At 55.2% G+C, this 26955-nt stretch overlaps 1 protein-coding gene across 1 annotated transcript in view; it reads right to left on the minus strand.

Moving 5' to 3' along the window:
• LOC121275065 (coatomer subunit zeta-1-like) overlaps nucleotides 1-26955 on the minus strand; it is a 78211-nt gene that overhangs the window by 4748 nt on the left and 46508 nt on the right. The gene's annotated exons all lie outside the window — the stretch shown is intronic.

Raw genomic sequence — 26955 nt, forward strand, 5'->3', positions numbered from 1 at the left:
GTTGTAGGGGGCTGGAGCAGTTTACAGAGATAGGGAGGGTTGTAGGGTCTGGAGGTGTTTACAGAGATCGGAAGTGTTGGAAGGGCTGGAGGAGGTTACAGAGATAGGGAGGGTTGTAGGTGCTGGAGGAGGTTACAGAGATAGGGAGGGTTGTAGGGACCGGAAGCCGTTACAGAAATAGGGAGGGGTGTAGGGGCTGGAGGAGATTACAGAGATAGGGAGGGGTGTATGTGCTGGAGGAGATTACAGAGATAGGGAGGGTTGTAGGGGCTGGAGGAGATTACAGAGATAGGGTTGTACGGTGCTGGAGGAGGTTACAGAGATAGGGAGGGTTGCAGGGGCTGGAGGACGATACAGAGAGAGGGACGGTCATAGGGGCTGGAGGAGGTTACCGAGATAGGGAGGGTTGTAGGGGGCTGGAGGGTGTTGCAGAGATAGGGAGGGTTTTTGGGGGCTGGAGGAGGTTACAGAAATAGGGAGGGTTGTAGGGGCTTGAGGATTTTACAGAGATTTGGAGGGTTGTAGGGGCTGGAGGATGTTACAGAGATAGGGAGGGTTGCAGGGGCTGGAGGAGGTTACAGTGATTGGGAGGGTTGAGGGGGCTAGAGGAGGTTACAGAGATAGGGCTGTCAGGTCTGGAGTTGGTTACAGAGAACGGCAGGGTTGTAGGTGCTGGAGGAGGTTACAGAGATAGGGAGGGTTGTAGGGGGCTGGAGGAGGTTACAGAGAGAGGGAGGGGTGTAGGGGCTGGAGGAGGTTACAGAGATAGGGAGGGTTGTAGGGGGCTGGAGGAGGTTACAGAGATAGGGAGGGTTGTAGGGGGCTGGAGGAGGTTACAGAAATAGGGAGGGTTGTAGGAGTTGGAGGAGGTTACAGAGATAGGGAGGGTTGTAGGAGCTGGAGGAGGTTACAGAGATTTGGAGGGTTGTCGGGGCTGGAGGAGGTTACAGAGATAGGGAGGGGTGTAGGGGCTGGAGGAGGTTACAAAGATAGGGAGGGTTGCAGGGGCTGGAGGAGGTTACAGTGATTGGGAGGGTTGAGGTGGCTAGAGGAGGTTACAGAGATAGGGCTGTTGGGGCTGGAGTTGGTTACAGTGATAGGGAGGGTTGTAGGGGGCTGGAGGAGGTTACAGAGATAGGGAGGGTTGTAGGTGCTGGAGGAGGTTACAGAGATAGGGAGGGTTGTAAGGCTGGAGGAGGTTTCATAGTTAGGGAGGGTTGTCGGGGCCGGAGGAGGTTACAGAGTTAGGGAGGTTTGTTGGGGGCTGGAGGAGGTTACAGTGATTGGGAGGGTTGTGGGGGCTAGAGGAGGTTACAGAGATAGGGCTGTCGGGGCTGGAGTTGGTTACAGTGATAGGGAGGGTTGTAGGTGCTGGAGGAGGTTACAGAGATAGGGATGGTTGTAGGGGGCTGGAGGAGGTTACAGAGATAGGCAGAGTTGTAGGTGCTGGAGGAGGTTACAGAGATAGGGAGGGGTGTAGTGGGCTGGAGGAGGTTACAGTGATAGGGAGGGTTGTAGGGGCTGGAGGAGGTTACTGAGATAGGGAGAGTTGTAGGGGCTGGAGGAGTTTGCAGACATAGGGAGGGTTGTAGGGGTTCGAGGAGATTACAGAGATAGGGAGGGGTGTAGGGGCTGGAGGAGGTTACAGAGATAGGGAGGGGTGTAAGGGCTGGAGGAGGTTACAGAGATAGGGAGGGTTGTAGGGGGCTGGAGCAGTTTACAGAGATAGGGAGGGTTGTAGGGGCTGGAGGTGTTTACAGAAATCGGAAGGGCTGGAGGAGGTTACAGAGATAGGGAGGGTTGAAGGGTGCTGGAGGAGGTTACAGAGATAGGGCTGTCAGGGCTGGAGTTGGTTACAGTGATAGGGAGGGTTGTAGGTGCTGGAGGAGGTTACAGAGATAGGGAGGGTTGTAGGGGGCTGGAGCAGTTTACAGAGATAGGGAGGATTGTAGGGGCTGGAGGTGTTTACAGAGATATGGAGGGTTGCTGGGGCTGGAGGGTGTTACAGAGATAGAAGATTTTTGGGGGCAGGAGGGGTTTACAGAGATCGGAAGGGTTGGAAGGGCTGGAGGAGGTTACAGAGATAGGGAGGGTTGTCGGGGCTCGAGGAGGTTACAGAGTTAGTGAGGTTTGTTGGGGGCTGGAGGAGGTTACAGTGATTGGGAGGGTTGTAGGGGCTGGAGGAGGTTACAGTGATTGGGAGGGTTGAGGGGGCTAGAGGAGGTTACAGAGATAGGGCTGTCGGGTCTGGAGTTGGTTACAGAGATAGGCAGGGTTGTAGGTGCTGGAGGAGGTTACAGAGATAGGGAGGGTTGTAAAGGCTGAAGGAGGTTACAGAGATAGGCAGGGTTGTAGGTGCTGGAGGAGGTTACAGAGATAGGGAGGGTTGTAGGGGCTGGAGGAGGTTACTGAGATAGGAAGGGTTGTCGGGGCTGTTTGGGGTGACAGAGATAGGGAGGGTTGTAGGAACCGGCGGCCGTTACAGAGATAGGGAGGGGTGTAGTGGGCTGGAGGAGGTTACAGTGATAGGGAGGGTTGTAGGGGGCTGGAGGAGGTTACAGAGATAGGAACGGTTGTCGGGGCTGTTTGGGGTGACAGAGATAGGGAGGGTTGTAGGAACCGGCGGCCGTTACAAAGATAGGGAGGGGTGTAGTGGGCTGGAGGAGGTTACAGTGGTAGGGAGGGGTGTAGTGGGCTGGAGGAGGTTACAGAGATAGGGAGGGTTGTAGAGACTGGAGGAGGTTACAGTGATAGAGAGGTTTGGAGGAGGTTACAGAGATAGGGAGGGTTGTAGAGACTGGAGGAGGTTACAGAGATAGGGAGGGTTGTAGGGGCTGGAGGAGGTTACTGAGATAGTGAGGGTTGTAGGGGCTGGAGGAGGTTACAGAGATAGGGAGGGTTGTAGGGGCTGGAGGAGGTTACAGAGATAGGGAGGGTTGTAGGAGCTGGAGGAGTTTACAGAGATAGGGCGCGCTGTAGGGGCTGGTAGAGGTTACAGGGATAGGGTGGGGTGTATGGGCTGGAGGAGGTTACAGAGATAGGGAGTTTTGTAGGTGGCTGGAGGAGTTTACAGAGATAGGGAGGGTTGTAGGGGCTGCAGGAGGCTACAGAGATAGGGAGGTTTGTAGGTGGCTGGAAGAGTTTACAGAGATATGGAGGTTTTAGTTGGAGGAAGGTACAGAAATAGGGAGGGTTGCAGGGCCTGGAGGAGGTTACATAGATAGGGAGGGTTGGTAGGGGCTGGAGGAGGTTACAGAGATAGGGAGGGGTGTAGGGGCTGGAGGAGGTTACAGAGATAGGGAGGGTTGTAGGGACCGGAAGCCGTTACAGAAATAGGGAGGGGTGTAGGGGCTGGAGGAGATTACAGAGATAGGGAGGGGTGTATGTGCTGGAGGAGATTACAGAGATAGGGAGGGTTGTAGGGGCTGGAGGAGATTACAGAGATAGGGTTGTAGGGTCCTGGAGGAGGTTACAGAGATAGGGAGGGTTGCAGGGGCTGGAGGACGATACAGAGAGAGGGACGGTCATAGGGGCTGGAGGAGGTTACAGAGATAGGGAGGGTTGTAGGGGGCTGGAGGGTGTTGCAGAGATAGGGAGGGTTTTTGGGGGCTGGAGGAGGTTACAGAAATAGGGAGGGTTGTAGGGGCTTGAGGATTTTACAGAGATTTGGAGGGTTGTAGGGGCTGGAGGATGTTACAGAGATAGGGAGGGTTGCAGGGGCTGGAGGAGGTTACAGTGATTGGGAGGGTTGAGGGGGCTAGAGGAGGTTACAGAGATAGGGCTGTCAGGTCTGGAGTTGGTTACAGAGAACGGCAGGGTTGTAGGTGCTGGAGGAGGTTACAGAGATAGGGAGGGTTGTAGGGGGCTGGAGGAGGTTACAGAGAGAGGGAGGGGTGTAGGGGCTGGAGGAGGTTACAGAGATAGGGAGGGTTGTAGGGGGCTGGAGGAGGTTACAGAGATAGGGAGGGTTGTAGGGGGCTGGAGGAGGTTACAGAAATAGGGAGGGTTGTAGGAGCTGGAGGAGGTTACAGAGATAGGGAGGGTTGTAGGAGCTGGAGGAGGTTACAGAGATTTGGAGGGTTGTCGGGGCTGGAGGAGGTTACAGAGATAGGGAGGGGTGTAGGGGCTGGAGGAGGTTACAAAGATAGGGAGGGTTGCAGGGGCTGGAGGAGGTTACAGTGATTGGGAGGGTTGAGGTGGCTAGAGGAGGTTACAGAGATAGGGCTGTTGGGGCTGGAGTTGGTTACAGTGATAGGGAGGGTTGTAGGGGGCTGGAGGAGGTTACAGAGATAGGGAGGGTTGTAGGTGCTGGAGGAGGTTACAGAGATAGGGAGGGTTGTAAGGCTGGAGGAGGTTTCATAGTTAGGGAGGGTTGTCGGGGCCGGAGGAGTTTACAGAGTTAGGGAGGTTTGTTGGGGGCTGGAGGAGGTTACAGTGATTGGGAGGGTTGTGGGGGCTAGAGGAGGTTACAGAGATAGGGCTGTCGGGGCTGGAGTTGGTTACAGTGATAGGGAGGGTTGTAGGTGCTGGAGGAGGTTACAGAGATAGGGATGGTTGTAGGGGGCTGGAGGAGGTTACAGAGATAGGCAGAGTTGTAGGTGCTGGAGGAGGTTACAGAGATAGGGAGGGGTGTAGTGGGCTGGAGGAGGTTACAGAGATAGGGAGGGTTGTAGGGGCTGGAGGAGGTTACTGAGATAGGGAGAGTTGTAGGGGCTGGAGGAGTTTGCAGACATAGGGAGGGTTGTAGGGGTTCGAGGAGATTACAGAGATAGGGAGGGGTGTAGGGGCTGGAGGAGGTTACAGAGATAGGGAGGGGTGTAAGGGCTGGAGGAGGTTACAGAGATAGGGAGGGTTGTAGGGGGCTGGAGCAGTTTACAGAGATAGGGAGGGTTGTAGGGGCTGGAGGTGTTTACAGAAATCGGAAGGGCTGGAGGAGGTTACAGAGATAGGGAGGGTTGAAGGAGCTGGAGGAGGTTACAGAGATAGGGAGGGTTGTAGGTGGCTGGAAGAGTTTACAGAGATATGGAGGTTTTAGTTGGAGGAAGGTACAGTAATAGGGAGGGTTGCAGGGCCTGGAGGAGGTTACATAGATAGGGAGGGTTGTAGGGGCTGGAGGAGGTTACAGAGATAGGGAGGGGTGTAGGGCTGGAGGAGGTTACAGAGATAGGGAGGGTTGTAGGGACCGGAAGCCGTTACAGAAATAGGGAGGGGTGTAGGGGCTGGAGGAGATTACAGAGATAGGGAGGGGTGTATGTGCTGGAGGAGATTACAGAGATAGGGAGGGTTGTAGGGGCTGGAGGAGATTACAGAGATAGGGTTGTAGGGTGCTGGAGGAGGTTACAGAGATAGGGAGGGTTGCAGGGGCTGGAGGACGATACAGAGAGAGGGACGGTCATAGGGGCTGGAGGAGGTTACAGAGATAGGGAGGGTTGTAGGGGGCTGGAGGGTGTTGCAGAGATAGGGAGGGTTTTTGGGGGCTGGAGGAGGTTACAGAAATAGGGAGGGTTGTAGGGGCTTGAGGATTTTACAGAGATTTGGGGGGTTGTAGGGGCTGGAGGATGTTACAGAGATAGGGAGGGTTGCAGGGGCTGGAGGAGGTTACAGTGATTGGGAGGGTTGAGGGGGCTAGAGGAGGTTACAGAGATAGGGCTGTCAGGTCTGGAGTTGGTTACAGAGAACGGCAGGGTTGTAGGTGCTGGAGGAGGTTACAGAGATAGGGAGGGTTGTAGGGGCTGGAGGAGGTTACAGAGATAGGGAGGGGTGTAGGGGCTGGAGGAGGTTACAGAGATAGGGAGGGGTGTAGGTGCTGGAGGAGGTTACAGAGATAGGGAGGGTTGTAGGTGCTGGAGGAGGTTACAGAGATAGGGAGGGTTGTAGGGGGCTGGAGGAGGTTACAGAGAGAGGGAGGGGTGTAGGGGCTGGAGGAGGTTACAGAGATAGGGAGGGTTGTAGGAGCTGGAGGAGGTTACAGAGATTTGGAGGGTTGCAGGGCTGGAGGAGGTTACAGTGATTGGGAGGGTTGAGGTGGCTAGAGGAGGTTACAGAGATAGGGCTGTTGGGGCTGGAGTTGGTTACAGTGATAGGGAGGGTTGTAGGGGGCTGGAGGAGGTTACAGAGATAGGGAGGGTTGTAGGTGCTGGAGGAGGTTACAGAGATAGGGAGGGTTGTAAGGCTGGAGGAGGTTTCATAGTTAGGGAGGGTTGTCGGGGCCGGAGGAGGTTACAGAGTTAGGGAGGTTTGTTGGGGGCTGGAGGAGGTTACAGTGATTGGGAGGGTTGTGGGGGCTAGAGGAGGTTACAGAGATAGGGCTGTCGGGGCTGGAGTTGGTTACAGTGATAGGGAGGGTTGTAGGTGCTGGAGGAGGTTACAGAGATAGGGATGGTTGTAGGGGGCTGGAGGAGGTTACAGAGATAGGCAGAGTTGTAGGTGCTTGAGGAGGTTACAGAGATAGGGAGGGGTGTAGTGGGCTGGAGGAGGTTACAGAGATAGGGAGGGTTGTAGGGGCTGGAGGAGGTTACTGAGATAGGGAGAGTTGTAGGGGCTGGAGGAGTTTGCAGACATAGGGAGGGTTGTAGGGGTTCGAGGAGATTACAGAGATAGGGAGGGGTGTAGGGGCTGGAGGAGGTTACAGAGATAGGGAGGGGTGTAGTGGGCTGGAGGAGGTTACAGTGATAGGGAGGGTTGTAGGGGCTGGAGGAGGTTACTGAGATAGGGAGAGTTGTAGGGGCTGGAGGAGTTTGCAGACATAGGGAGGGTTGTAGGGGTTCGAGGAGATTACAGAGATAGGGAGGGGTGTAGGGGCTGGAGGAGGTTACAGAGATAGGGAGGGGTGTAAGGGCTGGAGGAGGTTACAGAGATAGGGAGGGTTGTAGGGGGCTGGAGCAGTTTACAGAGATAGGGAGGGTTGTAGGGGCTGGAGGTGTTTACAGAAATCGGAAGGGCTGGAGGAGGTTACAGAGATAGGGAGGGTTGAAGGGTGCTGGAGGAGATTACAGAGATAGGGCTGTCGGGGCTGGAGTTGGTTACAGTGATAGGGAGGGTTGTAGGTGCTGGAGGAGGTTACAGAGATAGGGAGGGTTGTAGGGGGCTGGAGCAGTTTACAGAGATAGGAAGGGTTGTAGGGGCTGGAGGTGTTTACAGAGATATGGAGGGTTGCTGGGGCTGGAGGGTTTTACAGAGATAGAAGGTTTTTGGGGGCAGGAGGGGTTTACAGAGATCGGAAGGGTTGGAAGGGCTGGAGGAGGTTACAGAGATAGGGAGGGTTGTCGGGGCTCGAGGAGGTTACAGAGTTAGTGAGGTTTGTTGGGGGCTGGAGGAGGTTACAGTGATTGGGAGGGTTGTAGGGGCTGGAGGAGGTTACAGTGATTGGGAGGGTTGAGGGGGCTAGAGGAGGTTACAGAGATAGGGCTGTCGGGTCTGGAGTTGGTTACAGAGATAGGCAGGGTTGTAGGTGCTGGAGGAGGTTACAGAGATAGGGAGGGTTGTAAAGGCTGAAGGAGGTTACAGAGATAGGCAGGGTTGTAGGTGCTGGAGGAGGTTACAGAGATAGGGAGGGTTGTAGGGGCTGGAGGAGGTTACTGAGATAGGAAGGGTTGTCGGGGCTGTTTGGGGTGACAGAGATAGGGAGGGTTGTAGGAACCGGCGGCCGTTACAGAGATAGGGAGGGGTGTAGTGGGCTGGAGGAGGTTACAGTGATAGGGAGGGTTGTAGGGGGCTGGAGGAGGTTACAGAGATAGGAACGGTTGTCGGGGCTGTTTGGGGTGACAGAGATAGGGAGGGTTGTAGAACCGGCGGCCGTTACAAAGATAGGGAGGGGTGTAGTGGGCTGGAGGAGGTTACAGTGGTAGGGAGGGGTGTAGTGGGCTGGAGGAGGTTACAGAGATAGGGAGGGTTGTAGAGACTGGAGGAGGTTACAGTGATAGAGAGGTTTGGAGGAGGTTACAGAGATAGGGAGGGTTGTAGAGACTGGAGGAGGTTACAGAGATAGGGAGGGTTGTAGGGGCTGGAGGAGGTTACTGAGATAGTGAGGGTTGTAGGGGCTGGAGGAGGTTACAGAGATAGGGAGGGTTGTAGGGGCTGGAGGAGGTTACAGAGATAGGGAGGGTTGTAGGAGCTGGAGGAGTTTACAGAGATAGGGCGCGCTGTAGGGGCTGGTAGAGGTTACAGGGATAGGGTGGGGTGTATGGGCTGGAGGAGGTTACAGAGATAGGGAGTTTTGTAGGTGGCTGGAGGAGTTTACAGAGATAGGGAGGGTTGTAGGGGCTGCAGGAGGCTACAGAGATAGGGAGGTTTGTAGGTGGCTGGAAGAGTTTACAGAGATATGGAGGTTTTAGTTGGAGGAAGGTACAGAAATAGGGAGGGTTGCAGGGCCTGGAGGAGGTTACATAGATAGGGAGGGTTGTAGGGGCTGGAGGAGGTTACAGAGATAGGGAGGGGTGTAGGGGCTGGAGGAGGTTACAGAGATAGGGAGGGTTGTAGGGACCGGAAGCCGTTACAGAAATAGGGAGGGGTGTAGGGGCTGGAGGAGATTACAGAGATAGGGAGGGGTGTATGTGCTGGAGGAGATTACAGAGATAGGGAGGGTTGTAGGGGCTGGAGGAGATTACAGAGATAGGGTTGTAGGGTCCTGGAGGAGGTTACAGAGATAGGGAGGGTTGCAGGGGCTGGAGGACGATACAGAGAGAGGGACGGTCATAGGGGCTGGAGGAGGTTACAGAGATAGGGAGGGTTGTAGGGGGCTGGAGGGTGTTGCAGAGATAGGGAGGGTTTTTGGGGGCTGGAGGAGGTTACAGAAATAGGGAGGGTTGTAGGGGCTTGAGGATTTTACAGAGATTTGGAGGGTTGTAGGGGCTGGAGGATGTTACAGAGATAGGGAGGGTTGCAGGGGCTGGAGGAGGTTACAGTGATTGGGAGGGTTGAGGGGGCTAGAGGAGGTTACAGAGATAGGGCTGTCAGGTCTGGAGTTGGTTACAGAGAACGGCAGGGTTGTAGGTGCTGGAGGAGGTTACAGAGATAGGGAGGGTTGTAGGGGGCTGGAGGAGGTTACAGAGAGAGGGAGGGGTGTAGGGGCTGGAGGAGGTTACAGAGATAGGGAGGGTTGTAGGGGGCTGGAGGAGGTTACAGAGATAGGGAGGGTTGTAGGGGGCTGGAGGAGGTTACAGAAATAGGGAGGGTTGTAGGAGCTGGAGGAGGTTACAGAGATAGGGAGGGTTGTAGGAGCTGGAGGAGGTTACAGAGATTTGGAGGGTTGTCGGGGCTGGAGGAGGTTACAGAGATAGGGAGGGGTGTAGGGGCTGGAGGAGGTTACAAAGATAGGGAGGGTTGCAGGGGCTGGAGGAGGTTACAGTGATTGGGAGGGTTGAGGTGGCTAGAGGAGGTTACAGAGATAGGGCTGTTGGGGCTGGAGTTGGTTACAGTGATAGGGAGGGTTGTAGGGGGCTGGAGGAGGTTACAGAGATAGGGAGGGTTGTAGGTGCTGGAGGAGGTTACAGAGATAGGGAGGGTTGTAAGGCTGGAGGAGGTTTCATAGTTAGGGAGGGTTGTCGGGGCCGGAGGAGTTTACAGAGTTAGGGAGGTTTGTTGGGGGCTGGAGGAGGTTACAGTGATTGGGAGGGTTGTGGGGGCTAGAGGAGGTTACAGAGATAGGGCTGTCGGGGCTGGAGTTGGTTACAGTGATAGGGAGGGTTGTAGGTGCTGGAGGAGGTTACAGAGATAGGGATGGTTGTAGGGGGCTGGAGGAGGTTACAGAGATAGGCAGAGTTGTAGGTGCTGGAGGAGGTTACAGAGATAGGGAGGGGTGTAGTGGGCTGGAGGAGGTTACAGAGATAGGGAGGGTTGTAGGGGCTGGAGGAGGTTACTGAGATAGGGAGAGTTGTAGGGGCTGGAGGAGTTTGCAGACATAGGGAGGGTTGTAGGGGTTCGAGGAGATTACAGAGATAGGGAGGGGTGTAGGGGCTGGAGGAGGTTACAGAGATAGGGAGGGGTGTAAGGGCTGGAGGAGGTTACAGAGATAGGGAGGGTTGTAGGGGGCTGGAGCAGTTTACAGAGATAGGGAGGGTTGTAGGGGCTGGAGGTGTTTACAGAAATCGGAAGGGCTGGAGGAGGTTACAGAGATAGGGAGGGTTGAAGGAGCTGGAGGAGGTTACAGAGATAGGGAGGGTTGTAGGTGGCTGGAAGAGTTTACAGAGATATGGAGGTTTTAGTTGGAGGAAGGTACAGTAATAGGGAGGGTTGCAGGGCCTGGAGGAGGTTACATAGATAGGGAGGGTTGTAGGGGCTGGAGGAGGTTACAGAGATAGGGAGGGGTGTAGGGGCTGGAGGAGGTTACAGAGATAGGGAGGGTTGTAGGGACCGGAAGCCGTTACAGAAATAGGGAGGGGTGTAGGGGCTGGAGGAGATTACAGAGATAGGGAGGGGTGTATGTGCTGGAGGAGATTACAGAGATAGGGAGGGTTGTAGGGGCTGGAGGAGATTACAGAGATAGGGTTGTAGGGTGCTGGAGGAGGTTACAGAGATAGGGAGGGTTGCAGGGGCTGGAGGACGATACAGAGAGAGGGACGGTCATAGGGGCTGGAGGAGGTTACAGAGATAGGGAGGGTTGTAGGGGCTGGAGGGTGTTGCAGAGATAGGGAGGGTTTTTGGGGGCTGGAGGAGGTTACAGAAATAGGGAGGGTTGTAGGGGCTTGAGGATTTTACAGAGATTTGGAGGGTTGTAGGGGCTGGAGGATGTTACAGAGATAGGGAGGGTTGCAGGGGCTGGAGGAGGTTACAGTGATTGGGAGGGTTGAGGGGGCTAGAGGAGGTTACAGAGATAGGGCTGTCAGGTCTGGAGTTGGTTACAGAGAACGGCAGGGTTGTAGGTGCTGGAGGAGGTTACAGAGATAGGGAGGGTTGTAGGGGGCTGGAGGAGGTTACAGAGAGAGGGAGGGGTGTAGGGGCTGGAGGAGGTTACAGAGATAGGGAGGGTTGTAGGAGCTGGAGGAGGTTACAGAGATTTGGAGGGTTGCAGGGGCTGGAGGAGGTTACAGTGATTGGGAGGGTTGAGGTGGCTAGAGGAGGTTACAGAGATAGGGCTGTTGGGGCTGGAGTTGGTTACAGTGATAGGGAGGGTTGTAGGGGGCTGGAGGAGGTTACAGAGATAGGGAGGGTTGTAGGTGCTGGAGGAGGTTACAGAGATAGGGAGGGTTGTAAGGCTGGAGGAGGTTTCATAGTTAGGGAGGGTTGTCGGGGCCGGAGGAGGTTACAGAGTTAGGGAGGTTTGTTGGGGGCTGGAGGAGGTTACAGTGATTGGGAGGGTTGTGGGGGCTAGAGGAGGTTACAGAGATAGGGCTGTCGGGGCTGGAGTTGGTTACAGTGATAGGGAGGGTTGTAGGTGCTGGAGGAGGTTACAGAGATAGGGATGGTTGTAGGGGGCTGGAGGAGGTTACAGAGATAGGCAGAGTTGTAGGTGCTGGAGGAGGTTACAGAGATAGGGAGGGGTGTAGTGGGCTGGAGGAGGTTACAGAGATAGGGAGGGTTGTAGGGGCTGGAGGAGGTTACTGAGATAGGGAGAGTTGTAGGGGCTGGAGGAGTTTGCAGACATAGGGAGGGTTGTAGGGGTTCGAGGAGATTACAGAGATAGGGAGGGGTGTAGGGGCTGGAGGAGGTTACAGAGATAGGGAGGGGTGTAAGGGCTGGAGGAGGTTACAGAGATAGGGAGGGTTGTAGGGGGCTGGAGCAGTTTACAGAGATAGGGAGGGTTGTAGGGGCTGGAGGTGTTTACAGAAATCGGAAGGGCTGGAGGAGGTTACAGAGATAGGGAGGGTTGAAGGGTGCTGGAGGAGGTTACAGAGATAGGGCTGTCAGGGCTGGAGTTGGTTACAGTGATAGGGAGGGTTGTAGGTGCTGGAGGAGGTTACAGAGATAGGGAGGGTTGTAGGGGGCTGGAGCAGTTTACAGAGATAGGGAGGATTGTAGGGGCTGGAGGTGTTTACAGAGATATGGAGGGTTGCTGGGGCTGGAGGGTGTTACAGAGATAGAAGATTTTTGGGGGCAGGAGGGGTTTACAGAGATCGGAAGGGTTGGAAGGGCTGGAGGAGGTTACAGAGATAGGGAGGGTTGTCGGGGCTCGAGGAGGTTACAGAGTTAGTGAGGTTTGTTGGGGGCTGGAGGAGGTTACAGTGATTGGGAGGGTTGTAGGGGCTGGAGGAGGTTACAGTGATTGGGAGGGTTGAGGGGGCTAGAGGAGGTTACAGAGATAGGGCTGTCGGGTCTGGAGTTGGTTACAGAGATAGGCAGGGTTGTAGGTGCTGGAGGAGGTTACAGAGATAGGGAGGGTTGTAAAGGCTGAAGGAGGTTACAGAGATAGGGAGGGTTGTAGGGGCTGGAGGAGGTTACTGAGATAGGAAGGGTTGTCGGGGCTGTTTGGGGTGACAGAGATAGGGAGGGTTGTAGGAACCGGCGGCCGTTACAGAGATAGGGAGGGGTGTAGTGGGCTGGAGGAGGTTACAGTGATAGGGAGGGTTGTAGGGGGCTGGAGGAGGTTACAGAGATAGGAACGGTTGTCGGGGCTGTTTGGGGTGACAGAGATAGGGAGGGTTGTAGTGGGCTGGAGGAGGTTACAGAGATAGGGAGGGTTGTAGAGGCTGGAGGAGGTTACAGTGATAGAGAGGTTTGGAGGAGGTTACAGAGATAGGGAGGGTTGTAGAGACTGGAGGAGGTTACAGAGATAGGGAGGGTTGTAGGGGCTGGAGGAGGTTACTGAGATAGTGAGGGTTGTAGGGGCTGGAGGAGGTTACAGAGATAGGGAGGGTTGTAGGGGCTGGAGGAGGTTACAGAGATAGGGAGGGTTGTAGGAGCTGGAGGAGTTTACAGAGATAGGGCGCGCTGTAGGGGCTGGTAGAGGTTACAGGGATAGGGTGGGGTGTATGGGCTGGAGGAGGTTACAGAGATAGGGAGTTTTGTAGGTGGCTGGAGGAGTTTACAGAGATAGGGAGGGTTGTAGGGGCTGCAGGAGGCTACAGAGATAGGGAGGTTTGTAGGTGGCTGGAAGAGTTTACAGAGATATGGAGGTTTTAGTTGGAGGAAGGTACAGAAATAGGGAGGGTTGCAGGGCCTGGAGGAGGTTACATAGATAGGGAGGGTTGTAGGGGCTGGAGGAGGTTACAGAGATAGGGAGGGGTGTAGGGGCTGGAGGAGGTTACAGAGATAGGGAGGGTTGTAGGGACCGGAAGCCGTTACAGAAATAGGGAGGGGTGTAGGGGCTGGAGGAGATTACAGAGATAGGGAGGGGTGTATGTGCTGGAGGAGATTACAGAGATAGGGAGGGTTGTAGGGGCTGGAGGAGGTTACTGAGATAGGAAGGGTTGTCGGGGCTGTTTGGGGTGACAGAGATAGGGAGGGTTGTAGGAACCGGCGGCCGTTACAGAGATAGGGAGGGGTGTAGTGGGCTGGAGGACGATACAGAGAGAGGGACGGTCATAGGGGCTGGAGGAGGTTACAGAGATAGGGAGGGTTGTAGGGGGCTGGAGGGTGTTGCAGAGATAGGGAGGGTTTTTGGGGGCTGGAGGAGGTTACAGAAATAGGGAGGGTTGTAGGGGCTTGAGGATTTCACAGAGATTTGGAGGGTTGTAGGGGCTGGAGGATGTTACAGAGATAGGGAGGGTTGCAGGGGCTGGAGGAGGTTACAGTGATTGGGAGGGTTGAGGGGGCTAGAGGAGGTTACAGAGATAGGGCTGTCAGGTCTGGAGTTGGTTACAGAGAACGGCAGGGTTGTAGGTGCTGGAGGAGGTTACAGAGATAGGGAGGGTTGTAGGGGGCTGGAGGAGGTTACAGAGAGAGGGAGGGGTGTAGGGGCTGGAGGAGGTTACAGAGATAGTGAGGGTTGTAGGGGGCTGGAGGAGGTTACAGAGATAGGGAGGGTTGTAGGGGGCTGGAGGAGGTTACAGAAATAGGGAGGGTTGTAGGAGCTGGAGGAGGTTACAGAGATAGGGAGGGTTGTAGGAGCTGGAGGAGGTTACAGAGATTTGGAGGGTTGTCGGGGCTGGAGGAGGTTACAGAGATAGGGAGGGGTGTAGGGGCTGGAGGAGGTTACAAAGATAGGGAGGGTTGCAGGGGCTGGAGGAGGTTACAGTGATTGGGAGGGTTGAGGTGGCTAGAGGAGGTTACAGAGATAGGGCTGTTGGGGCTGGAGTTGGTTACAGTGATAGGGAGGGTTGTAGGGGGCTGGAGGAGGTTACAGAGATAGGGAGGGTTGTAGGTGCTGGAGGAGGTTACAGAGATAGGGAGGGTTGTAAGGCTGGAGGAGGTTTCATAGTTAGGGAGGGTTGTCGGGGCCGGAGGAGGTTACAGAGTTAGGGAGGTTTGTTGGGGGCTGGAGGAGGTTACAGTGATTGGGAGGGTTGTGGGGGCTAGAGGAGGTTACAGAGATAGGGCTGTCGGGGCTGGAGTTGGTTACAGTGATAGGGAGGGTTGTAGGTGCTGGAGGAGGTTACAGAGATAGGGATGGTTGTAGGGGGCTGGAGGAGGTTACAGAGATAGGCAGAGTTGTAGGTGCTGGAGGAGGTTACAGAGATAGGGAGGGGTGTAGTGGGCTGGAGGAGGTTACAGAGATAGGGAGGGTTGTAGGGGCTGGAGGAGGTTACTGAGATAGGGAGAGTTGTAGGGGCTGGAGGAGTTTGCAGACATAGGGAGGGTTGTAGGGGTTCGAGGAGATTACAGAGATAGGGAGGGGTGTAGGGGCTGGAGGAGGTTACAGAGATAGGGAGGGGTGTAAGGGCTGGAGGAGGTTACAGAGATAGGGAGGGTTGTAGGGGGCTGGAGCAGTTTACAGAGATAGGGTGGGTTGTAGGGGCTGGAGGTGTTTACAGAAATCGGAAGGGCTGGAGGAGGTTACAGAGATAGGGAGGGTTGAAGGAGCTGGAGGAGGTTACAGAGATAGGGAGGGTTGTAGGAGCTGGAGGAGGTTACAGAGATTTGGAGGGTTGTCGGGGCTGGAGGAGGTTACAGAGATAGGGAGGGGTGTAGGGGCTGGAGGAGGTTACAAAGATAGGAGGGTTGCAGGGGCTGGAGGAGGTTACAGTGATTGGGAGGGTTGAGGTGGCTAGAGGAGGTTACAGAGATAGGGCTGTTGGGGCTGGAGTTGGTTACAGTGATAGGGAGGGTTGTAGGGGGCTGGAGGAGGTTACAGAGATAGGGAGGGTTGTAGGTGCTGGAGGAGGTTACAGAGATAGGGAGGGTTGTAAGGCTGGAGGAGGTTTCATAGTTAGGGAGGGTTGTCGGGGCCGGAGGAGGTTACAGAGTTAGGGAGGTTTGTTGGGGCTGGAGGAGGTTACAGTGATTGGGAGGGTTGTGGGGGCTAGAGGAGGTTACAGAGATAGGGCTGTCGGGGCTGGAGTTGGTTACAGTGATAGGGAGGGTTGTAGGTGCTGGAGGAGGTTACAGAGATAGGGATGGTTGTAGGGGGCTGGAGGAGGTAACAGAGATAGGCAGAGTTGTAGGTGCTGGAGGAGGTTCCAGAGATCGGGAGGGGTTGTAGTGGGCTGGAGGAGGTTACAGTGATAGGGAGGGTTGTAGGGGCTGGAGGAGGTTACTGAGATAGGGAGAGTTGTAGGGGCTGGAGGAGTTTGCAGACATAGGGAGGGTTGTAGGGGTTCGAGGAGATTACAGAGATAGGGAGGGGTGTAGGGGCTGGAGGAGGTTACAGAGATAGGGAGGGGTGTAAGGGCTGGAGGAGGTTACAGAGATAGGGAGGGTTGAAGGGTGCTGGAGGAGGTTACAGAGATAGGGCTGTCAGGGCTGGAGTTGGTTACAGTGATAGGGAGGGTTGTAGGTGCTGGAGGAGGTTACAGAGATAGGGAGGGTTGTAGGGGGCTGGAGCAGTTTACAGAGATAGGGAGGGTTGTAGGGGCTGGAGGTGTTTACAGAGATATGGAGGGTTGCTGGGGCTGGAGGGTGTTACAGAGATAGAAGGTTGTTGGGGGCAGGAGGAGTTTACAGAGATAGGGAGGGTTGGAAGGGCTGGAGGAGGTTACAGAGATAGGGAGGGTTGTAGGGGGCTGGAGGAGGTTACAGAGATAGGGAGGTTTGTTGGGGGCTGGAGGAGGTTACAGTGATTGGGAGGGTTGTAGGGGCTGGAGGAGGTTACAGTGATTGGGAGGTTTGTAGGGGCTAGAGGAGGTTACAGAGATAGGGCTGTCGGGGCTGGAGTTGGTTACAGAGATAGGCAGGGTTGTAGGTGCTGGAGGAGGTTACAGAGGTAGGGAGGGTTGTAGGTGCTGGAGGAGGTTACAGAGATAGGGAAGGGTGTAGGGGCTGGAGGAGGTTACTGAGATAGGAAGGGTTGTCGGGGCTGTTTGGGGTGACAGAGATAGGGAGGGTTGTAGGAACCGGCGGCCGTTACAGAGATAGGGAGGGGTGTAGTGGGCTGGAGGAGGTTACAGTGGTAGGGAGGGGTGTAGTGGGCTGGAGGAGGTTACAGAGATAGGGAGGGTTGTAGAGGCTGGAGGAGGTTACAGTGATAGAGAGGTTTGGAGGAGGTTACAGAGATAGGGAGGGTTGTAGAGACTGGAGGAGGTTACAGAGATAGGGAGGGTTGTAGGGGCTGGAGGAGGTTACTGAGATAGAGAGGGGTGTAGGGGCTGGAGGAGGTTACAGAGATAGGGAGGGTTGTAGGGGCTGGAGGAGGTTACAGAGGTAGGAGAGTTGTAGGAGCTGGAGGAGTTTACACAGATGGGGCGGGATGTAGGGGATGGAGGATGTTACAAAGATCGGGAGGGTTGTAGGGGCTGGAGGATGTTACAGAGATAGGAAGTTTTGTAGGTGGCTGGAGGAGTTTACAGAGATAGGGAGGGTTGTAGGGGCTGCAGGAGGCTACAGAGATAGGGAGGTTTGTAGGTGGCTGGAAGAGTTTACAGAGATATGGAGGTTTTAGTTGGAGGAAGGTACAGAAATAGGGAGGGTTGCAGGGCCTGGAGGAGGTTACATAGATAGGGAGGGTTGTAGGGGCTGGAGGAGGTTACAGAGATAGGGAGGGGTGTAGGGGCTGGAGGAGGTTACAGAGATAGGGAGGGTTGTAGGGACCGGAAGCCGTTACAGAAATAGGGAGGGGTGTAGGGGCTGGAGGAGATTACAGAGATAGGGAGGGGTGTATGTGCTGGAGGAGATTACAGAGATAGGGAGGGTTGTAGGGGCTGGAGGAGATTACAGAGATAGGGTTGTAGGGTCCTGGAGGAGATTACAGAGATAGGGAGGGTTGCAGGGGCTGGAGGACGATACAGAGAGAGGGACGGTCATAGGGGCTGGAGGAGGTTACAGAGATAGGGAGGGTTGTAGGGGGCTGGAGGGTGTTGCAGAGATAGGGAGGGTTTTTGGGGGCTGGAGGAGGTTACAGAAATAGGGAGGGTTGTAGGGGCTTGAGGATTTTACAGAGATTTGGAGGGTTGTAGGGGCTGGAGGATGTTACAGAGATAGGGAGGGTTGCAGGGGCTGGAGGAGGTTACAGTGATTGGGAGGGTTGAGGGGGCTAGAGGAGGTTACAGAGATAGGGCTGTCAGGTCTGGAGTTGGTTACAGAGAACGGCAGGGTTGTAGGTGCTGGAGGAGGTTACAGAGATAGGGAGGGTTGTAGGGGGCTGGAGGAGGTTACAGAGAGAGGGAGGGGTGTAGGGGCTGGAGGAGGTTACAGAGATAGGGAGGGTTGTAGGGGGCTGGAGGAGGTTACAGAGATAGGGAGGGTTGTAGGGGGCTGGAGGAGGTTACAGAAATAGGGAGGGTTGTAGGAGCTGGAGGAGGTTACAGAGATAGGGAGGGTTGTAGGAGCTGGAGGAGGTTACAGAGATTTGGAGGGTTGTCGGGGCTGGAGGAGGTTACAGAGATAGGGAGGGGTGTAGGGGCTGGAGGAGGTTACAAAGATAGGGAGGGTTGCAGGGGCTGGAGGAGGTTACAGTGATTGGGAGGGTTGAGGTGGCTAGAGGAGGTTACAGAGATAGGGCTGTTGGGGCTGGAGTTGGTTACAGTGATAGGGAGGGTTGTAGGGGGCTGGAGGAGGTTACAGAGATAGGGAGGGTTGTAGGTGCTGGAGGAGGTTACAGAGATAGGGAGGGTTGTAAGGCTGGAGGAGGTTTCATAGTTAGGGAGGGTTGTCGGGGCCGGAGGAGTTTACAGAGTTAGGGAGGTTTGTTGGGGGCTGGAGGAGGTTACAGTGATTGGGAGGGTTGTGGGGGCTAGAGGAGGTTACAGAGATAGGGCTGTCGGGGCTGGAGTTGGTTACAGTGATAGGGAGGGTTGTAGGTGCTGGAGGAGGTTACAGAGATAGGGATGGTTGTAGGGGGCTGGAGGAGGTTACAGAGATAGGCAGAGTTGTAGGTGCTGGAGGAGGTTACAGAGATAGGGAGGGGTGTAGTGGGCTGGAGGAGGTTACAGAGATAGGGAGGGTTGTAGGGGCTGGAGGAGGTTACTGAGATAGGGAGAGTTGTAGGGGCTGGAGGAGTTTGCAGACATAGGGAGGGTTGTAGGGGTTCGAGGAGATTACAGAGATAGGGAGGGGTGTAGGGGCTGGAGGAGGTTACAGAGATAGGGAGGGGTGTAAGGGCTGGAGGAGGTTACAGAGATAGGGAGGGTTGTAGGGGGCTGGAGCAGTTTACAGAGATAGGGAGGGTTGTAGGGGCTGGAGGTGTTTACAGAAATCGGAAGGGCTGGAGGAGGTTACAGAGATAGGGAGGGTTGAAGGAGCTGGAGGAGGTTACAGAGATAGGGAGGGTTGTAGGTGGCTGGAAGAGTTTACAGAGATATGGAGGTTTTAGTTGGAGGAAGGTACAGTAATAGGGAGGGTTGCAGGGCCTGGAGGAGGTTACATAGATAGGGAGGGTTGTAGGGGCTGGAGGAGGTTACAGAGATAGGGAGGGGTGTAGGGGCTGGAGGAGGTTACAGAGATAGGGAGGGTTGTAGGGACCGGAAGCCGTTACAGAAATAGGGAGGGGTGTAGGGGCTGGAGGAGATTACAGAGATAGGGAGGGGTGTATGTGCTGGAGGAGATTACAGAGATAGGGAGGGTTGTAGGGGCTGGAGGGAGATTACAGAGATAGGGTTGTAGGGTGCTGGAGGAGGTTACAGAGATAGGGAGGGTTTGCAGGGGCTGGAGGACGATACAGAGAGAGGGACGGTCATAGGGGCTGGAGGAGGTTACAGAGATAGGGAGGGTTGTAGGGGGCTGGAGGGTGTTGCAGAGATAGGGAGGGTTTTTGGGGGCTGGAGGAGGTTACAGAAATAGGGAGGGTTGTAGGGGCTTGAGGATTTTACAGAGATTTGGAGGGTTGTAGGGGCTGGAGGATGTTACAGAGATAGGGAGGGTTGCAGGGGCTGGAGGAGGTTACAGTGATTGGGAGGGTTGAGGGGGCTAGAGGAGGTTACAGAGATAGGGCTGTCAGGTCTGGAGTTGGTTACAGAGAACGGCAGGGTTGTAGGTGCTGGAGGAGGTTACAGAGATAGGGAGGGTTGTAGGGGGCTGGAGGAGGTTACAGAGAGAGGGAGGGGTGTAGGGGCTGGAGGAGGTTACAGAGATAGGGAGGGTTGTAGGGGGCTGGAGGAGGTTACAGAGATAGGGAGGGTTGTAGGGGGCTGGAGGAGGTTACAGAAATAGGGAGGGTTGTAGGAGCTGGAGGAGGTTACAGAGATAGGGAGGGTTGTAGGAGCTGGAGGAGGTTACAGAGATTTGGAGGGTTGTCGGGGCTGGAGGAGGTTACAGAGATAGGGAGGGGTGTAGGGGCTGGAGGAGGTTACAAAGATAGGGAGGGTTGCAGGGGCTGGAGGAGGTTACAGTGATTGGGAGGGTTGAGGTGGCTAGAGGAGGTTACAGAGATAGGGCTGTTGGGGCTGGAGTTGGTTACAGTGATAGGGAGGGTTGTAGGGGGCTGGAGGAGGTTACAGAGATAGGGAGGGTTGTAGGTGCTGGAGGAGGTTACAGAGATAGGGAGGGTTGTAAGGCTGGAGGAGGTTTCATAGTTAGGGAGGGTTGTCGGGGCCGGAGGAGGTTACAGAGTTAGGGAGGTTTGTTGGGGGCTGGAGGAGGTTACAGTGATTGGGAGGTTTGTGGGGGCTAGAGGAGGTTACAGAGATAGGGCTGTCGGGGCTGGAGTTGGTTACAGTGATAGGGAGGGTTGTAGGTGCTGGAGGAGGTTACAGAGATAGGGAGGGTTGTAGGGGGCTGGAGGAGGTTACAGAGATAGGCAGAGTTGTAGGTGCTGGAGGAGGTTACAGAGATAGGGAGGGTTGTAGGGGGCTGGAGGAGGTTACAGAGATAGGGAGGGTTGTAGGGGCTGGAGGAGGTTACAGAGATAGGGAGAGTTGTAGGGGCTGGAGGAGTTTGCAGACATAGGGAGGGTTGTAGGGGTTCGAGGAGATTACAGAGATAGGGAGGGGTGTAGGGGCTGGAGGAGGTTACAGAGATAGGGAGGGGTGTAAGGGCTGGAGGAGGTTACAGAGATAGGGAGGGTTGTAGGGGGCTGGAGCAGTTTACAGAGATAGGGAGGGTTGTAGGGGCTGGAGGTGTTTACAGAAATCGGAAGGGCTGGAGGAGGTTACAGAGATAGGGAGGGTTGAAGGAGCTGGAGGAGGTTACAGAGATAGGGAGGGTTGTAGGAGCTGGAGGAGGTTACAGAGATTTGGAGGGTTGTCGGGGCTGGAGGAGGTTACAGAGATAGGGAGGGGTGTAGGGGCTGGAGGAGGTTACAAAGATAGGGAGGGTTGCAGGGGCTGGAGGAGGTTACAGTGATTGGGAGGGTTGAGGTGGCTAGAGGAGGTTACAGAGATAGGGCTGTTGGGGCTGGAGTTGGTTACAGTGATAGGGAGGGTTGTAGGGGGCTGGAGGAGGTTACAGAGATAGGGAGGGTTGTAGGTGCTGGAGGAGGTTACAGAGATAGGGAGGGTTGTAAGGCTGGAGGAGGTTACAGAGTTAGGGAGGGTTGTCGGGGCTGGAGGAGGTTACAGAGTTAGGGAGGTTTGTTGGGGGCTGGAGGAGGTTACAGTGATTGGGAGGGTTGTGGGGGCTAGAGGAGGTTACAGAGATAGGGCTGTCGGGGCTGGAGTTGGTTACAGTGATAGGGAGGGTTGTAGGTGCTGGAGGAGGTTACAGAGATAGGGATGGTTGTAGGGGGCTGGAGGAGGTTACAGAGATAGGCAGAGTTGTAGGTGCTGGAGGAGGTTCCAGAGATCGGGAGGGGTGTAGTGGGCTGGAGGAGGTTACAGTGATAGGGAGGGTTGTAGGGGCTGGAGGAGGTTACTGAGATAGGGAGAGTTGTAGGGGCTGGAGGAGTTTGCAGACATAGGGAGGGTTGTAGGGGTTCGAGGAGATTACAGAGATAGGGAGGGGTGTAGGGGCTGGAGGAGGTTACAGAGATAGGGAGGGGTGTAAGGGCTGGAGGAGGTTACAGAGATAGGGAGGGTTGTAGGGGGCTGGAGCAGTTTACAGAGATAGGGAGGGTTGTAGGGGCTGGAGGTGTTTACAGAAATCGGAAGGGCTGGAGGAGGTTACAGAGATAGGGAGGGTTGAAGGGTGCTGGAGGAGGTTACAGAGATAGGGCTGTCAGGGCTGGAGTTGGTTACAGTGATAGGGAGGGTTGTAGGTGCTGGAGGAGGTTACAGAGATAGGGAGGGTTGTAGGGGGCTGGAGCAGTTTACAGAGATAGGGAGGATTGTAGGGGCTGGAGGTGTTTACAGAGATATGGAGGGTTGCTGGGGCTGGAGGGTGTTACAGAGATAGAAGATTTTTGGGGCAGGAGGGGTTTACAGAGATCGGAAGGGTTGGAAGGGCTGGAGGAGGTTACAGAGATAGGGAGGGTTGTCGGGGCTCGAGGAGGTTACAGAGTTAGTGAGGTTTGTTGGGGGCTGGAGGAGGTTACAGTGATTGGGAGGGTTGTAGGGGCTGGAGGAGGTTACAGTGATTGGGAGGGTTGAGGGGGCTAGAGGAGGTTACAGAGATAGGGCTGTCGGGTCTGGAGTTGGTTACAGAGATAGGCAGGGTTGTAGGTGCTGGAGGAGGTTACAGAGATAGGGAGGGTTGTAAAGGCTGAAGGAGGTTACAGAGATAGGGAGGGTTGTAGGGGCTGGAGGAGGTTACTGAGATAGGAAGGGTTGTCGGGGCTGTTTGGGGTGACAGAGATAGGGAGGGTTGTAGGAACCGGCGGCCGTTACAGAGATAGGGAGGGGTGTAGTGGGCTGGAGGAGGTTACAGTGGTAGGGAGGGGTGTAGTGGGCTGGAGGAGGTTACAGAGATAGGGAGGGTTGTAGAGGCTGGAGGAGGTTACAGTGATAGAGAGGTTTGGAGGAGGTTACAGAGATAGGGAGGGTTGTAGAGACTGGAGGAGGTTACAGAGATAGGGAGGGTTGTAGGGGCTGGAGGAGGTTACTGAGTTAGTGAGGGTTGTAGGGGCTGGAGGAGGTTACAGAGATAGGGAGGGTTGTAGGGGCTGGAGGAGGTTACAGAGATAGGGAGGGTTGTAGGAGCTGGAGGAGTTTACAGAGATAGGGCGCGCTGTAGGGGCTGGTAGAGGTTACAGGGATAGGGTGGGGTGTATGGGCTGGAGGAGGTTACAGAGATAGGGAGTTTTGTAGGTGGCTGGAGGAGTTTACAGAGATAGGGAGGGTTGTAGGGGCTGCAGGAGGCTACAGAGATAGGGAGGTTTGTAGGTGGCTGGAAGAGTTTACAGAGATATGGAGGTTTTAGTTGGAGGAAGGTACAGAAATAGGGAGGGTTGCAGGGCCTGGAGGAGGTTACATAGATAGGGAGGGTTGTAGGGGCTGGAGGAGGTTACAGAGATAGGGAGGGGTGTGGGGGCTGGAGGAGGTTACAGAGATAGGGAGGGTTGTAGGGACCGGAAGCCGTTACAGAAATAGGGAGGGTGTAGGGGCTGGAGGAGATTACAGAGATAGGGAGGGGTGTATGTGCTGGAGGAGATTACAGAGATAGGGAGGGTTGTAGGGGCTGGAGGAGATTACAGAGATAGGGTTGTAGGGTGCTGGAGGAGGTTACAGAGATAGGGAGGGTTGCAGGGGCTGGAGGACGATACAGAGAGAGGGACGGTCATAGGGGCTGGAGGAGGTTACAGAGATAGGGAGGGTTGTAGGGGGCTGGAGGGTGTTGCAGAGATAGGGAGGGTTTTTGGGGGCTGGAGGAGGTTACAGAAATAGGGAGGGTTGTAGGGGCTTGAGGATTTTACAGAGATTTGGAGGGTTGTAGGGGCTGGAGGATGTTACAGAGATAGGGAGGGTTGCAGGGGCTGGAGGAGGTTACAGTGATTGGGAGGGTTGAGGGGGCTAGAGGAGGTTACAGAGATAGGGCTGTCAGGTCTGGAGTTGGTTACAGAGAACGGCAGGGTTGTAGGTGCTGGAGGAGGTTACAGAGATAGGGAGGGTTGTAGGGGGCTGGAGGAGGTTACAGAGAGAGGGAGGGGTGTAGGGGCTGGAGGAGGTTACAGAGATAGGGAGGGTTGTAGGGGGCTGGAGGAGGTTACAGAGATAGGGAGGGTTGTAGGGGGCTGGAGGAGGTTACAGAAATAGGGAGGGTTGTAGGAGCTGGAGGAGGTTACAGAGATAGGGAGGGTTGTAGGAGCTGGAGGAGGTTACAGAGATTTGGAGGGTTGTCGGCGCTGGAGGAGGTTACAGAGATAGGGAGGGGTGTAGGGGCTGGAGGAGGTTACAAAGATAGGGAGGGTTGCAGGGGCTGGAGGAGGTTACAGTGATTGGGAGGGTTGAGGTGGCTAGAGGAGGTTACAGAGATAGGGCTGTTGGGGCTGGAGTTGGTTACAGTGATAGGGAGGGTTGTAGGGGGCTGGAGGAGGTTACAGAGATAGGGAGGGTTGTAGGTGCTGGAGGAGGTTACAGAGATAGGGAGGGTTGTAAGGCTGGAGGAGGTTTCATAGTTAGGGAGGGTTGTCGGGGCCGGAGGAGGTTACAGAGTTAGGGAGGTTTGTTGGGGGCTGGAGGAGATTACAGTGATTGGGAGGGTTGTGGGGGCTAGAGGAGGTTACAGAGATAGGGCTGTCGGGGCTGGAGTTGGTTACAGTGATAGGGAGGGTTGTAGGTGCTGGAGGAGGTTACAGAGATAGGGATGGTTGTAGGGGGCTGGAGGAGGTTACAGAGATAGGCAGAGTTGTAGGTGCTGGAGGAGGTTACAGAGATAGGGAGGGGTGTAGTGGGCTGGAGGAGGTTACAGTGATAGGGAGGGTTGTAGGGGCTGGAGGAGGTTACTGAGATAGGGAGGGTTGTAGGGGCTGGAGGAGTTTGCAGACATAGGGAGGGTTGTAGGGGTTCGAGGAGATTACAGAGATAGGGAGGGGTGTAGGGGCTGGAGGAGGTTACAGAGATAGGGAGGGGTGTAAGGGCTGGAGGAGGTTACAGAGATAGGGAGGGTTGTAGGGGGCTGGAGCAGTTTACAGAGATAGGGAGGGTTGTAGGGGCTGGAGGTGTTTACAGAAATCGGAAGGGTTGGAAGGGCTGGAGGAGGTTACAGAGATAGGGAGGGTTGAAGGGTGCTGGAGGAGGTTACAGAGATAGGGCTGTCAGGGCTGGAGTTGTTTACAGTGATAGGGAGGGTTGTAGGTGCTGGAGGAGGTTACAGAGATAGGGAGGGTTGTAGGGGGCTGGAGCAGTTTACAGAGATAGGGAGGATTGTAGGGGCTGGAGGTGTTTACAGAGATATGGAGGGTTGCTGGGGCTGGAGGGTGTTACAGAGATAGAAGATTTTTGGGGGCAGGAGGGGTTTACAGAGATCGGAAGGGTTGGAAGGGCTTTAGGAGTTTACAGAGATAGGGAGGGTTGAAGGGTGCTGGAGGAGGTTACAGAGATAGGGAGGGTTGTCGGGGCTCGAGGAGGTTACAGAGTTAGTGAGGTTTGTTGGGGGCTGGAGGAGGTTACAGTGATTGGGAGGGTTGTAGGGGCTGGAGGAGGTTACAGTGATTGGGAGGGTTGAGGGGGCTAGAGGAGGTTACAGAGATAGGGCTGTCGGGTCTGGAGTTGGTTACAGAGATAGGCAGGGTTGTAGGTGCTGGAGGAGGTTACAGAGATAGGGAGGGTTGTAAAGGCTGAAGGAGGTTACAGAGATAGGGAGGGTTGTAGGGGCTGGAGGAGGTTACTGAGATAGGAAGGGTTGTCGGGGCTGTTTGGGGTGACAGAGATAGTGAGGGTTGTAGGAACCGGCGGCCGTTACAGAGATAGGGAGGGGTGTAGTGGGCTGGAGGAGGTTACAGAGATAGGGAGGGTTGTAGAGGCTGGAGGAGGTTACAGAGATAGGGAGGGTTGTAGGGGCTGGAGGAGGTTACAGAGATAGGGAGGGTTGTAGGGGTTGGAGGAGGTTACAGAGATAGGGAGGGGTGTAGAGGCTGGAGGAGGTTACAGAGATAGGGAGGGGTGTAGGGGCTGGAGGAGGTTACTGAGATAGTGAGGGTTGTAGGGGCTGGAGGAGGTTACAGAGATAGGGAGGGTTGTAGAGGCTGGAGGAGGTTACAGAGATAGGGAGGGTTGTAGGGGCTGGAGGAGGTTACTGAGATAGTGAGGGTTGTAGGGGCTGGAGGAGGTTACAGAGATAGGGAGGGTTGTAGGGGCTGGAGGAGGTTACAGAGATAGGGAGGGTTGTAGGAGCTGGAGGAGTTTACAGAGATAGGGCGCGCTGTAGGGGCTGGTAGAGGTTACAGGGATAGGGTGGGGTGTATGGGCTGGAGGAGGTTACAGAGATAGGGAGTTTTGTAGGTGGCTGGAGGAGTTTACAGAGATAGGGAGGGTTGTAGGGGCTGCAGGAGGCTACAGAGATAGGGAGGTTTGTAGGTGGCTGGAAGAGTTTACAGAGATATGGAGGTTTTAGTTGGAGGAAGGTACAGAAATAGGGAGGGTTGCAGGGCCTGGAGGAGGTTACATAGATAGGGAGGGTTGTAGGGGCTGGAGGAGGTTACAGAGATAGGGACGGGTGTAGGGGCTGGAGGAGGTTACAGAGATAGGGAGGGTTGTAGGGGGCTGGAGCAGTTTACAGAGATAGGGAGGGTTGTAGGGGCTGGAGGTGTTTGCAGAGATATGGAGGGTTGCTGGGGTTGGAGGGTGTTACAGAGATAGAAGGTTGTTGGGGGCAGGAGGGGTTTACAGAGATCGGAAGGGGTGGAAGGGCTGGAGGAGTTTACAGAGATAGGGAGGGTTGAAGGGTGCTGGAGGAGGTTACAGAGATAGGGCTGTTGGGGCTGGAGTTGGTTACAGTGATAGGGAGGGTTGTAGGTGCTGGAGGAGGTTACAGGGATAGGGAGGGTTGTAGGGGGCTGGAGGAGGTTACAGAGATAGGGAGGGTTGTAGGTGCTGGAGGAGGTTACAGAGATAGGGAGGGTTGTAAGGCTGGAGGAAGTTACAGAGATAGGAAGGGTTGTCGGGGCTGGAGGAGGTTACAGATTTAGGGAGGTTTGTTGGGGGCTGGAGGAGGTTACAGTGATTGGGAGGGTTGTGGGGGCTAGAGGAGGTTACAGAGATAGGGCTGTCGGGGCTGGAGTTGGTTACAGTGATAGGGAGGTTTGTAGGTGCTGGAGGAGGTTACAGAGATAGGGAGGGTTGTAGGGGGCTGGAGGAGGTTACAGAGATAGGGAGGGTTGTAGGGGCTGGAGGAGGTTACAGAGATAGGGAGGGTTGTAGGGACTGGAGGAGGTTACAGAGATAGTGAGGGTTGTACGGGCTGGAGGAGTTTACAGAGATAGGGTGGGGTGTAGTGGGCTGGAGGAGGTTAAAGTGATAGGGAGGGTTGTAGGGGCTGGAGGAGGTTACAGAGATAGGGAGGGGTGTAGTGGCCTGGAGGAGGTTACAGAGATAGGGAGGGGTATAGGGGCTGGAGGAGGTTACAGTGATAGGGAGGGGTGTAGTGGGCAGGAGGAGGTTACAGAGATAGGGAGGGTTGTAGGGGCTGGAGGGGGTTACAGAGATAGGGAGGGTTGTAGGAGCTGGAGGAGATTACAGAGAT

Source organism: Carcharodon carcharias (genome assembly GCF_017639515.1).
Source record: "Carcharodon carcharias isolate sCarCar2 chromosome X unlocalized genomic scaffold, sCarCar2.pri SUPER_X_unloc_1, whole genome shotgun sequence".
Classification (NCBI taxonomy): Eukaryota; Metazoa; Chordata; class Chondrichthyes; order Lamniformes; family Lamnidae; genus Carcharodon; species Carcharodon carcharias.